The 15,420-nt window shown below is 37.3% G+C and overlaps 1 pseudogene; it reads right to left on the reverse strand.

Annotated features, from left to right (window-relative positions):
- Positions 1-501: 501 nt before the first annotated feature.
- On the reverse strand, positions 502-15,167 carry LOC129870177 (general transcription factor IIH subunit 2-like; annotated as a pseudogene).
- Between the last annotated feature and the right edge of the window lie 253 nt (positions 15,168-15,420).

The following is a 15,420-nucleotide window of genomic DNA, read 5'->3' on the forward strand; positions in this document are numbered from 1 at the left end:
TTGTTGAGCATTATTGATCACTGAGCTACCTCATTAAATATACAAAGTACAATTTTTCGACGAAACACTTTAGCTCCGCTCCTGCCATGCCATAAAGTATTGATACCTTTTTTTGTTTTAGTTTTTCCAAAATGAAAGACGGTTTATAATGATGTGATTGTCACTGTTATCATGGAGACATGGACTATAAGTTATTAACGAAAGTATATATACAGAGACTAACTCGATTTTGAAACCCAGCATCATATCAGACCATACCAAATAACTGAACTGGAACCAAACGACTAAAATTGAATCGAACCAAACAAGGAACGCACCCCAGTGACAAAGGCCAGATGGTTGGAAATGAGTTAACAAAGGCCACACAAATGTATCTAAACTTGATTATTGATCAGAGTAACACATAAATTTCAGGGGGGTTGGGGAATAATCAACAATAACAGAAAATAAATAAATTAGACTGCTGCTTGAGCAAGAAACTTTAAAAGAGGCTCGAGTGTGTGTGATTTAAACCAACTTATAGTATGCACAAACCAGCTCAGGTATTACAGCAGAAGTGTTATTTTCAATGGTGACAAAAGGCTGAATATGGCCATAACATATCATAAGAGCTATTGTTATGTTAATTGTCCTCCTGAACAATATCTTGGCTTAACAGTTGCTGGTAAATTATACTCATCTGCCAGTAGCAAAGGCCTCTACCCTTGGAAACGTACAATGAAGCACTCAAAAGTTATTTCATCGGTGGATTGTCAAGTAATTAAATGCTTCCTGAGGCTCAAAGGTAAAACAGATCTTATCACTGTCTTCCTTTTTTTCTTCTTTTAAGTCAGAATTTGAGGGTACAAGAAGCAACAATCTGATTGTCATATATGATATACATTATGCCATAATCCTGTATTGCTCTAAAACTTTGAATTAGACCATAGAAGTTTTACCTCTGAGATTAGTAGTTGTGTCTCCCATAGTTGTTCCATAAAAATTGGTTGCATCCAACAATAAAATTCTAATAAAAGCAGCTTGACTTTCCCTCAGGACATGCTGTTGAAACAAGATATCTGGTACTTGAAAAGGACATCCAACACAACATTACATTTTGCCATTTAGCTTGTTCCATTTGAGGAATAAACCACTTCAAAAACAGACATCCTTATCATTCTTCCATATCACTAATGGTCTTGGAATTCCTTAAGCTCTCACAACCTGGACAATTGTGCAAGCTCTCATGTATATAAATATCACAGTCAAGGCAGAAGTGTTGCTTGCAGTTTGGACAAGCAACCTGTGAACCTGGCAAATTTCCTACATCAAATCAAATAAAGAAAAAAGTGAGAATATCCAGATGACTGGAGAGAAAAGAGGAACAAGCAAAAAGTTCCTGTACATAACATTTGCATTAGGCCAAACACATGGACATCCCCTTAAATCTTAATGTTGCCACAACTTTTCACTTAGACACCTCGATTGAGGTTATTATCTTTTAGACAACTTAATGTATATCCAAAATATGACATTTGAAGTTTGAACACCCCACAGTAATGTGGCACAATGAGTGATTTTCAGAGAGTTTTGAGCGCATGAATTGCAATGTGATTTTTTTGTTTTATTTCTTTCTTCTTCTCTCCTCCAGCTCCTCTCTGCTGCTGCCACCACCTACATACTACCAATCACCAGAAACTGCCGCAGCCTTTGTCTCTCCCTCCTAACTAGAATCCCACCAGCGAAAAATACCAACTAGCGATCCTTCAGCTTCCAATAAGCGAAATACCATCGGAAACCAAGACTGATCAATGGAAAGACTACCATGAATGAACAGAAAACCCAGCTTTTACAACTACAGCACATCATCCATACACTACACCATTCCAACCTGACAAATCGACGGCCTTCCAATTTCAAGCAAAACCCCTCACAACTACCTCCGTATCAACACTTAAATCTACCGAAACTAAGGGGGTGGCAACCCATGAACAAGTAGAAGAAAAATAAGATGATGAACCTCATTCACTCAGTCAAATAAAGCGTCCATTGACAGTCGATTTAGCACCTTGAAACGTGGTTTATATAACTTTGCCTGAGAAAAGCTAACTCTATTGTTGGGCCTCTAAAGTAAAACGTCAAGATGAGTGGTCATGGAAATGAAGATGCTAAGATGGACGGCAGTCATACAAGACTAGACAAGATTAGAAATAATCACATTCACAAGAAGGTTCAAGTAGTACACATTGAGGAAAAAAATAAGAGAAGGTCGCTTGAGATGGTATTTATATCTTGCATAAAACTTCAAATTCACCGGTTTGTAGACAAGTGGTGAGAGAAAGTAATAAAAAGGGATTAGGTACCTAAATCACTTAGAAGGAATTGTATTGAAAGACTAACAATTTATTGAGGTTCATGCAAGGCTTAGTGAAAGATAAGGGCACAACAACAACAACATACCCAGTGAAATCCCACAAGTGGGGTCTGGGGAGGGTAGGGTGTACGCAGACCTTACCACTACCTCATGGAGGCAGAGAGGTTGTTTCCGCAAGACCCTCGGCTCAAAAGTCACAGTTCCAAGTTCGAGAGAAAGACAATATATGTAGCATAATAAAATAGAAAATAAAAAAAGCAAATTTTACAAGACAAGAACAATAACGATAACAAAGTAATGCGATAATCAAAGGCAATAACAACACAACTATACAGGCACGCCTAGACCTACGATCACCCTAAACCGACACACGGCAAGACACCATTCTATCCCTACTAGTCTTCTATCCTAATCCGCGATCTCCACTCCTTTCTAAGGTCATGTCCTCGGTGATATGTAGTAGCGCTATATCTTGTCTAATCACATCTCTCAAATACTTTTTCGATCTACCCCTACCCTTCCGCATAGCCTCCAAATCCAACCGCTCACACCTTCTAACTGGGTCATCGACACCCCTCCTCTGCACATGTCCAAACCATCTCAGTCTCGCTTCTCTCATCTTGTCAACCACAGATGTCACTCCCACCTTCTCCCGAATAACCTCATTTCTAATCTTATCATTTCTAGTATGTCCACATATCCATCTCAACATCTTCATCTCCGTAACATGCATTTTCTGAACATGAGAGTTCGTTATTGGCTAGCACTCCACTCCATATAACAATGCTGGTCTAACCACTATTCTATAGAACTTACCTTTTAAGTTTAGGTGGTACTTTCTTATCACACAGGACTCCAGAGATAAGCCTCTATTTCATCCATGCTGCCCCAATGCGGTGCGTGACATCATCATTGATGTCCTCACTACTCTGGATGATGGATCTAAGATATTTAAAGCTTTCTGTCTTGGGGATAAGGGCACAATGGAAGAAAAAGATCTATGTAGGAGATATCTATTAACTAAGAGCACGTTGTAGTCATGCTAACACTTTCACTTTACGTCCTATACTTTTATCAGAGTTGTTTAGCCTTTTAGAAATTTATACGACAGTAGCAAAAAGAACTTCTAGTACTTTTTATGTTTGCTTTATTTTTATTTCTACTATTGCGTATGATGTTGTCCTCAGATGGTTTGACTGGAGTAATATGGTCAGTGAGGATTCCTATAGTCGACCCCAACTTGCTTGGGACTGAGGTGTAGTTGTTTTATTGTTGGGCAGCTGAGTAAGGTAGGGATGACTTAAGTATTTATAGGCATGATTTGTGTTGTTTAGAATAAAGTGACATATTTCTATTTTTTCTTGTATTTTGAGGTATTTGGAGAGCAAATTTAAGGAGAGATTTTCACGAGGCAAGGGAGAAAATGGAGGAATGAGTTGTCGGAGATTGATCAGAGAAGAAAAGGGTAAGGTTGGGGAAGATGACAAGGTGGCAGTTTTTTTATTCTAAAGATAGTGGTTTCTTTTTCCTTTTTTATTAGTTGGATTCAAAAGCCACATGGTTTTGTTCGATTTGCCATTTTACCACATCATCGCATGTCAACTCACGCATTTTATTTTTACTACCTTCCAACACACCTCATCTTCACCCCCACACCCCGTAGCCCCCATCCCCACCACCCCCTACCCCCTACCCCCTACTCTTCACCTTCACCCGTCATAGTATTCGTTTAAATTATATAAAAATGCTTATAGGATAATATCTTTTGCTTGTGTACTAAACACAAGAAAATAAGTAAGAAACCCACTTATTTTCCTGGAACACATTTTCTATCATACCGAACACACCCTAAGTGTTTGCTTGGTAACAACTTCAATTAATGTGTCTAAATGGTTGTCTATGTATTTGGACTTGCATTAAGAAGAGAGATTGCTACCTTTCCAAGTTTTATGATCCCAAGCCATGTTTGGTCCAAGCACAACTCATTTTACAGAATAATTTCCTAATTCATCACACAAGTTACAAGAAATTTGGCCAAAAAAAAAAACCAATCTGGCTGAATATAAACACTAGTTCAACAGGCTACTTCCTTAAAAGACCGAAATTCAGCATTGCTTGAAATTTTGCCTCAACACAGTCCTCAAAGGACATAATTACAAAAATCAGGGAGAAGCATAGAATTGTAACATCAATGCACTTATCATCTTGGACGTGCATAATTTAAGCTCTAGAAACTAAGCATCTTGTTTATTCTGTAGAACACTAGAGACATTTCTTTTGCTTCAGTTCAACAAAAGCTCAGTTACATTAGTGCATGTTTTTTTTTCCTTTCATTCTTTTTTAATTGGAGAAATGCACATACAAGATATCTCAGATGACAAACAATTATGTAAATGCCCTCTACAATTCTCTGCAGCTATGAACTTAAAGAAAGGAACTTCACTGACATCCTCACAGACACAAGATGTTTCAGGTCAGGGTTATGTACCCAGGGTTAATCAGATAAACTACTCCATTTGAGAATTATTAAATTATCGAACATCATAATATATACATGGATAATGTTAATATCTGCCAAACAAATGCAAATCTCAGGTGTTTCATTTTGATAGGGGAGACCAGCTCAGGTGCTTCATTGGGTCCCAGATTCACTTTAAAACTTATTTACAATGCAATCTTGAGAGCAAACAGAAAAGACATATTTTCCTCATTTTGGCATGAAACTTTTACCACTGGAGGTTTCAATTCTGAACAAAAAAATTGTAAATCATTTTACAAATATATTGTGACCAGGTGCTTCATTGGGTAGCAGATTCACTTCAGTGGTTATTTACAGTGTAATCATGAGGGTAAACAGATAAGACAGATTTCCTTGTTTATTGGCATGAATCTTTTACCTCTAGATAGTTTCAATTTTGAAAATAAGCTTAAGAGTTCTCATACCAGGATTTAGAAGACTCAGTTGGCAACCAAAGCAATTCTTTGGTAACTTGTGAAGATCTTTCAGAACTGAGGGTGAAGCGTCATCAAATGGCCTTATTGGGAAGAGATGATGATATGACCTTGCCAAATGTGGAGAAGATACAAGGGTCAGTCCGCAGATGCAACACTCCGTAGGCAGCTCACATATGCGTGTTTGCATCTCGGACAAGTGTATCCACCACCAACTTTAGCCTCTTTATGGCATGAACAAATTGAAATGACACCCTCTGCTGTTCTTTGGGGGAACCCCATCTTGATCAAATTTGCAACAGCGAACTCTGCAATAGCTGGAGGAGGTGGAGCATGCTCCAATACTAACTCTTTTAAATGAGGCTGACAGAGCAATACACAAAGAATCAAATTATAAAAAGTTTTAACAATATAATGTTGGTCACATATTATGAATCATTCAATGAGACATTTTACATAGTAGGCAATAAGAACCAAATTTCTCCTAAATTTCCAGCAAAAGATTTCCTTATTCTATTAGTTTTTTGTTTCACAAGTTCGCATATTATCATTACTTCAGAGCTCAATTATCTATTCCTTACCTCATCCAATGCAACAAAATACATTCCACCAGTCTCTTGGCAGAGATGCTTGCATATGTAGAGTTCTGCAGAGAGACCAATTACTGAGCACCTCATCTTAGACGCTTTGCATTTTTGGATGGTTTCCAGTATATCCCCTGGATCACATGTGCTAAGAGCAGAATACAAGATAAGGACTTCACGATGACCATAAGATGGAATTTGATTTAGGAGATCACACACAAGATCTAGGCCATTCTGAAGGGATGCATCACCTGAGGTCCCCAATTTACCCATCAATGCTTTGATATGAGCCTCAGGGCTGCCACCAAGATCTGTTAAGCAATGAGCTACTCCATCTTTCAAGATCACCAAGCCAATTTGTCTCAGGGGATTCTAGTCAAAAAATTCTCTTATAAAAGCCTCCACTTGTCTAGCAACTACAACCATTCGGCTTGGTTTATAATCCATTTCTGCAGCAGCCTGAAATTCAAAATTCAAGTGAGCAATTATTAACTCAAAAGTTGTATAAAGTTCAAGATATTATGAAACATTAATGTCTTGCTTTCAAAATTCATTCTTAAAATCATCCAGACTTAATTGAAATGAATGCTAAAAGTCTCTTTTACTATGTCTAGATTTCTAGTACTCAAAGCATTTCAATTTTCTTCTAGCTTTCCAAGTTGCCTTGGGCATTGCGGAACTATAAGCAATGTAATAAAAGTATCAAGTAGATAAAACCAATTCTCAGAAAAAATTCAAGCAATGTGAAAAAAAGAAAACTAGGAAAATGTCACAAAAAAAGGATGCTGACAACTTGAAAGGGGAACTATCAGCAAAAAGTTTACATGCAAATGTTTAAGATTGTTTATTGCAGCACCTCGTCTTGATAAAAGAAAACATCTAATGCAGTGATAAGCACAATCCAATTAAGGGACATTTTCAAAAGGCAATAATTGTCTTAGACACACTGAATTCACAATTTTATCTCAGACTATCAAAACATGGTTTAGAGAAATCAATGTGAGGTGGTGTTCAAGCATACATGGTGACATCAAAATTCATTAGATTCACTGATCAAAGACGACTCAATTGCATAGCAAACAGCAGAGCGATTTTCTGAAAAAGTTATTCAGAGTGTTGGTTTCTCAAGCCATTACAAGAAACAGAAATATACGCAGCCTTATCAATATCTCATAGCATAATAAACTAGTTGCAATCACTAAATCTTAGACACAAATAGAAATTCATACTGCAGGTTCTTTGAAAGGACCATATTGTATTCCTTCTTAAGAAACAATTTGCTAGCATCGAAAGGAGATCAACAGATTGTCTGGGAAATTGGACCCGATTAACTTCTTCCGGAGATAACTCATTTACAAACAGATAACTATAGATACTTAAATAATTATTTCATATCTTGCAACGAAAAACTAAAGCTTTAAATGTCGGTAACCAACTACAGTAATGCAGTTATTGTGCAATCATATAGGATTTTACATACCCTGGAGAAATCAATGATAATGTAGAGGTACCGAATCAGACCCTTCTGAATTCGCGCAGCAGTTGCAGTGCGGAGACGTCGTCGATACTGAGCATGGTATAGAGTTTTGTTGTCAATTGGACGAAGGAGTCCTGATTCATCCTCTTGCAAAGACTCCCATGATCTTTCATCTGCATAAGTTCTTTCCCATGCTTCTCGACCTCTCCCATTTTCCTCCTCATCCTCCTCTTCTTGATTAAATCGTTTTTCTTCATTGTTCATTTCCCTGTTGGATATAATGCAAACTCTTAATAAGACAACCAGATACTTGAGAAACAAATTGACAAACTCAATATTATGTGTGTGTTCTGAGCTCTTTTATTTTTTATGACAAGGAAAACCTGCAGCCGCTACCCTTTGGGTGCGCACAAGGTAAAAAAACCCGCTCCTATGCAATAGCTTCCAAACCACACAGGAGAGGTGACCCGCACTAGGCAAGTCCGATGTGACGAGTTTGACCCAGAAGAAAAACCCCTAGCTTTCGCTGGCAAGGGGTTTCGAACTTGAGACCTCCAACATGGAAGTCCAAGCCCAAACCACTGAGCTCTTTCCATTACACATTCTTATTGTATGAACTATTTTCCAATTTGCACCTATTCCTTTGCCATATCTATACTTCACTTTTCCCCCTAAAGTGTGTTGCACCCCATTTTCTCGCAAAAGCGGGTTTCAACATGTGACAACTCTTTTAATGGGATAAAAGAGAAGATTCGTCACCTAATGGGTTATGGTGTGTTATGACACCTAAAATATTTTTTGATACAGCTTACGCGCACCTCTACTAATTCCACAAGATACCTGTCACCTCTTATTAGCAAGAGGTACCAAGTAACGTCCACCAAGGCTAGAACAAATGGGATGAAATCACCTAGATTTTTGTCTCTGCTAGGATTTGAACTTGAGACCTTAGGGTTCTCAATCCACTCTATTAACCACTAGGTCATACTCTTGGTTGCACGTTAGGGCACCTCTTTAATACAACTAATTGCAAATAATTCCATTTACTACTATCCGCAACCAGAGATCGGTTAAGAGTTCAGATTACCTCAAAAGAAAAGTGTTAGGTACCATTCAAGATCCATAATTCCCCTCTGAATTTAAACTAGGTGGGATTTATGTGCTTAAGCTAAATAATTCTAAATGACCTAGATGATTAAAGATTCAAGTTAATTATATCAACCCAAGTGAGATAACTGATTAAGTGTACAATTTACTGTTAATAATTAATGCTAGAATGAAGCTAGGTGTTGAAGTAGAAATACGGTTTGGAAAAATTAAGAGAGGAAGCTTCATTGATAAAGAAAATACATATAATATTTGTACAAGGAAAATAGACATAAAAGGAAGAAGAAACAACTGAGACTACAACAGAGAAAGGTTTTCATTGACAAAAGGAATTTGAATTTTGAATACAACATCTTTACAAAGGTAAGCCTACAAAATTAAAAAATAAAAATAATAAAACTTGAATAAATTAACGCTTATCTACAAACAACAACACATGCCCAATGTAATCCCACAAGTTGGGTCTGGGGAGGGTGGTGTGTAACGTAGCCTTACCCCTACCTTGTGAAGGTAGAAACATATCAAAATTAGTAAGAAAAGGAAATAGAGTGATGAGGAAACCATATAGAAAATAATGGAGAAAAGAACAGTAGCAATAACAAATAGTATGCTAACCGAAGTAGAGGAAATAAAAGGTAACAATAAAATTGAATAATAAGGTAATAGGAGCGTACTAATGATAATACTGATACGGGAAACTCGGCAACACTCGACTAGTCAGGAACATAAGAACATACACAAGAACAGGAACACGAAATTACAACCAAGATGTAAAAATTCTACAGATACAAAAGAAAACTATTTGAGTTTTGTTGACAATGACGAAAATAGTAAGTAAAAAAGAGAAATAGAAAGAAAAATGAACGTGAGGGAGATGAATGTGAAGTCTAAAATAGTAAGAAGGAGAAATAGAGAGAAATAAGCACGAGGGGAGGGCCGAATACAATCCCCTTCTCAATGGAAAAAATACGTATGAATTTGGAATTAAGAGTAAGTCCATCACTTAGAGTATTGAGAGAAACAATGTAACATGTTACCATGATTTTGTGTAATATGGAAATTAATGTGATTAAAGACGAAGACATACTTATATGTTTAGGGCAAAATTTAGTTTGAGGCTTTAGCTTTTAGAATTGGTAACATTAGTTTGAGGCTTTTGACTTCACACCAAAACTAAAGTATTCAAGACGACATACAAAATAGAAACAAATAGAATCAAATAGAAATAACAATATTTTTTAATGCAGAATACAAATAAAAATGTTTACACCTCTACACATGAGGGGGTAAGCTCCTAGATTATAAAAGTGCGGAGAGCAAAGATCTAGAATAAAATGAATTAAATAATATTAATTTCTGCTTCATACTGCTGGAATCGTTAATGCCTCGCATAATCAACATTTTAATGGGGGAAAAAACTCGAGAAATCTATGCTTGGTCCAAAGGTTGATTATCAAAATGCGTTTTGGTCAAATATTTTGGAAGAAACCCACTTATTATTGATTTTTCTCTCTCTGGCACATTTCCTGAGGGCGGTGAGAAGCTCTTTTCCGGTGATCCCTAACACTCTGTCACCATGGGAGATAATAGAATGTATTTCGCAATAGGGTTGAAGTCATACGACATAGCGAAGCTCAAAGCAAGGTCAGATATTTGGTTCAAATGGGTGGAAAGAAGTCGGAACTTGATGCGCAGACCCACTTTTAACAAGAAACCATGGAATGGATCGTTTTTGCTCTACGAGAAGCTCAAGGGATAACGATAAGCATACGAGAAGATGGAAGATGAATGAACAGTTTGTAGATTTCTTTTGCTCGAGAAAACATAACAGTTTTGGCAGATTCATTAGTATTGTAACAGAACAAGGGGGGAAAAGATCTGCCATTATACTACCTGAGTATACATTAAATAGGGGGTGGGGAAACATCGCATTAAAGATAGAAAACTTCATTGAAGATATAAAAATTCTATTTATTACAGACAAGCCCAGAATGGTAGATCCAAAATTCCTATATGATGATTCGGTCAGGACCAGCAAGTGGGAGTCTAAGGAAGCATCGGAATATGTTATAAATCGCAACAAGAAAGCCATATCTATCATTGATGGAGACACAGGGCACGAGAAGGGTCTACTTGCCAGATGTATCGTTGGGAGCTTCAACACAGATCTGAAGGAGAAGCCCACGCTCTCAGATATCAAAAAATGGGCCGTCAATACTTGGAAGAAGTCATTTGGGGTCAGCATCTATGAAATGGGGGGATGCTCCTTTCTTTTTGAGTTCCCAAACAGGAACATGCGGAGCACATTATCCATGGAGAATGGGTCTAGAAACATTTGAAGCTACACTTGGAATGGTGGTCTCCAACTGCGGGATGTTGCACAAATCGCGGAACTTTGACATGGATAAGGGCTGAGGGGCTTCCACTTCACTTATGGACGGAAAAGATATTTAAGGCCATTGGAGATCAATGTGGAGGTTGGCAGGAAACAGAGGAGGAGACTTCCCTTAGGAATCACCTAAAATGGGCAAGATTGAAGATTAAAGGTAATGGGAGAACCGTTCCAAAAGAAGTTAAGATTGTGGATAAGGATCTAACCTACCTTATTCCGATCTGGCCGGAAATCCAGTCGAGAGTGCTCTTGGATGAGTCGGAGAAAATGACGGACAAGGATCACTAGTTAATACATGGGAAAGGGGAAAATCAGAGGTTTTATTGCTAATAAGGCTCTTAGGCATACTTTTCCTAGACAATCAGCGTAATCCTAAAGAGCGACACTAAAGAATTGACATTTCACTTTATTGTAATTTTTTCAATTTCTTTGTCTATATTTTTGTTATTCATGCTTATAATTATTAGTCTTGGACTACCCATACATATTTGTATTTTTCTCCATTTTCCCTTTCTTCATTATAGGGACGCTTTATTTGCGCTTTTCATATGTGCGCTTTTTGCTTTATTTGTGCTTTTTGCTGTATTTGAGCTTTTTGCTTTACTTGCGCTTTTCACCTTTGATAACACCGATTCAACTACATAATACCTGGACATGGTTTATAGCGAAGACTCCTTTATCTGCACAGAAGGCTGGACAACTACAAATCGGACATGACTTCTAATGCTTAAACCTCGAATTATATTCAGCTTTTAGAAAGTGTAGCATGCTTTCAGATAGTGATAGGCCATGACAAAGTGCAAAACACAAGGAACAAGCTCCAAACTATGAGACTTAGGATAAAATGGTTGACAAATCTATGTCTTATGTTTAAACAACCCTTAAACGTGGTGGTTAATTCATAGGAAGCAGGAAAATCTATGTTGTGACCATCAAGAGAAAGACATATAATTCATACAATTAAACATGTCGTCTAGGCATTTACCATAGAGATGAAAACCATGAATCACACAAAAAGGAAAAGAAACATGATTTTAAAGTTTAAAGAATTCAAGCAGGACATCAAAAGAAAAACTGAAGCAAATGTCCATGTTTACACACAGAATGATAGACGGAGGAGTAATCTGAATGGGGATTCTTGAGAGAAGCGCGAACACAAAATGCTAATCAAATTGCGAAAATAAGGAACTGACCTCCTCATTTTGCAGTGTCAAATACTCTAATACTAACAAATGGTAGTAGAACTTGGAAAATTCCAAATCCGGCCAAGGAGAAAGGTATACCCTAAACCTCTGATTTGTCTTTCCAACACCACAACAATCAAATAGGAATGATGTCGAGAATAATCGTAACACAGGCAGGCAGGCAGAAAGTGATAAAATAGCAAACAGTCTAATGCAAGAGTAGTGGGTTCTGCTGCCTTCAATACATTGTAACAACTGAGTTTCTAAAGACCTATGTAAACTTGAGACAATGTTGGAAAAATTCATTTTTGTTCTACGCAGTAGTATCTTAGATGATCTTTCCACAGATATTCGACAGGATGATCAACTTCGTCAATTGACACAAGATTTGCTTCAAGATCCGACTTCAAGGCCGAACTATGTTCTAAAAAATGGTTGCCTAATTTTCAAAAGTAAGCTATTGATTCACCGTTCATCATTACACGTTCCCATGCTCCTTAGGGAATTTCACTCCTCACCTATAGGTGGACACTGAAGGGGAGCCTTGGAGCAACTGGTAAAGTTGCTGCCATGGGACCAGGAGGTCACGGGTTCAAGCCTTGGAAACAGCCTCTGGCAGAAATGCAAGGTAAGGCTGCGTACAATAGACCCTTATGGTCGGGCCCTTCCCCGGACCCTGCGCATAGTGGGAGCTTAGTGCACCGGGCTGCCCCCTTTTTACCTATAGGTGGACATTCAGGCTTTTCCAGACATACAAGCGCATTTCACAAGAGTTGTATTGGAGTGGAATCAAAAGGGATGTACAAAACTTGGTGGCTAGTTGTGAAGTTTGCAAGCAGAACAAGTGTGAAGCCCTTAGTCCCGCTGGCTTGCTGCAGCCATTACCTATTCCTACTCAAGTTGGAATGATATTGCTATGGATTTCATCAGCAGGTTACCAAAAGCAATGGACATGATACTATACTTATTGTGGTGGACATGATACTGTAATGGTCCATTTAACTAATTAATTATGCAGAGTTTTGGATGTCTTTCGATCTGTACTCTGATTTCTTACACAGTAAGGTATCGCAATTTGTTTTTCTAATTTGAAGCAAATTGAGCTGTTATAAGAGAGTATTCAAAACAAAGGAAAAATCCCTGTATTTAAAGCTGTCCATTGTTCCTACGTATTTCCATCCAACGCTTGTCCAGTTCCCATAAAGTTCACCTTCTAAGGTTACCAACTATAGAAATCACGATAATTTCTTTTGTTACCTTGTGTAGGAAAAAAAAAAGACTCATCTTATAAATTTAATCGAGAGAAACTCAGGCCTGCATCTATTATTAGCACCCACACGTCAGTCTTAATGTGTTAAATCCAAAGGGTTTGACCTTCTATTCCCATCCTTTGCTTCCTCTTGCTCATACTTGGTACCTTTTACTGATATAATTTCTCCCATTGCTTCTGTCTAAATGCTTTCATTAAGTCTAGGCAGCTTTCCTGATCCACCAGTACCAAACTTGGTGTCTTAAGGGCTGCAAAGCGAATGCATGTCCAAAAATTTAAATTTTTTTATAGGAAGTAAGATGCACACAGGCTCGACGTGTCTCCGACACCAGTACTTGACAACAAAGTTTGTGTCCATGCATTATACTTTGTTGGTATTTATTTGGTTGTTATTCTTGGCATGCATTGTTCCTCTTTCCTTATATAGGCTGGTTAATGCTATTCTTCTTATTACCCACAACCTTGAAACCTAGACAAATCCTAGAAACTGTATACACAAACATAAATCTCAACCAGCTAACAGTGTCAAGAAGCTTTCTCGAATATATGGCATGAATTTGCAGCGAACTTACTGAAGCCTATATACATTTAATGTTGACTTACCTTTTCTTATTTTATTTTCAGAGTTTTTGTAAATTCACTCTTCTAATATAGTATAAATAAGCTAAATTCTGCAACGACATACAAGCACGGGCTAATATCATCTAGTCCTACTATTTAGAAGAGCAACTTAAGAGGCAGGATCAACATGTTTATTTTTAGTCCTACCATAAATCCAGTTCAGCAGGTTACAACTGTCAGATTTTGATGCACATGAGATTGAGGTTGCACCAAACCTTGAGGGCAAGGTTCTTTCGCAGGAGGGAAGTATTGTTGTGAACCCAGATGGTGACATGGATGACAGCAAGGCAACCATGGTGGATAAGGAAATTATTCAGCTGAGACAGGGCACAACTGTACAAGTGTGTAATTACCACTTAGAAGACTTGCTAAGTTCGTGCGGAAGCAGGGTACCAAAACGTGATGGGCAAGTATGGGTGGAGGCAGCATTTGAAAGATAGTGAAGTTTGTTATAAGTGGTTATCAAGAGTCATAACAAAAAAAAGGCTATTCTTGTGTATTGGGATTCTGCTATCTCATCTATTTTTTCTGCTTTATTTCTCTCATCAACTCCTCTCTATTTAATTCAAACTAATGAACACAAAATTAAAACTTTCAAACCAACCCCAGTGTTATATCAACATGTGCAAAGTATACAATCTTCTAACTGTGACTTCCTACCCTGAACCTCCCCTTCATCCTCCCAAAAGAAGGAACCTCTACTGCATAAAAATCGAAACTTTCACCATCCCAAGCATTCTCAAGTCCAAAAAACATTAAAATATGTTGCATCCAACTAAACAAAAACTAATTCACCAACTTCAATATTCTGTTAACAATTCAAAATTCTTTGATCTAATTACAATTAACAACAAAAAAAACAACAAGGGAAGAGAGAAGATTACTTGAGAGAGAGACCACGGAGGTTAGATGAGAAAGATATTGATGTGGGGTTGAGTGAATCAGAATAAAGTCTCTTGAACCAATTCTTGATGAACCCATTAGAGAAGAAGCAGCAGTCATTTGGTGGGATTAATATCAAATTTCAGAGTTGGGTTTTCAATTGAAGATCTCATTTGGGCGATGGAATAAAGTATATAGAGAAATGGGAGAGGGTTGGTAAGGTTATAGAAGAAGCGTAATTGTTGTTGGAAGGCTGCTTTGCTCTTCTTGGGGGAAATTTCAAATCATTTTGAGCAGTTTCAAGTATTTGGGAAAACTCATTCCACCTACTTCTGCAATCTCCATTTTAACCCTGTTACTTGTCCATCAATTTATAATTGGTTCTGTTAAATAAATCATTTATTTTCAAATATATATTCTTGCTATAAAATAAATACTATAAAGTAAACATAGGAAAAAAGACTTTTATATTGTTCAATTTTGAATTGACATATAGATAGATTAGATTTTTCATTTTTTTTATAGAAGAACGAAAATAACTTTTGTGAATAACTTGCAAATAGGTACATATAAGCTGAAAGCAAAGTTAGTTATAAAT

This window comes from Solanum dulcamara, chromosome 10, assembly GCF_947179165.1.
Source record: "Solanum dulcamara chromosome 10, daSolDulc1.2, whole genome shotgun sequence".
Lineage (NCBI taxonomy): Eukaryota > Viridiplantae > Streptophyta > Magnoliopsida > Solanales > Solanaceae > Solanum > Solanum dulcamara.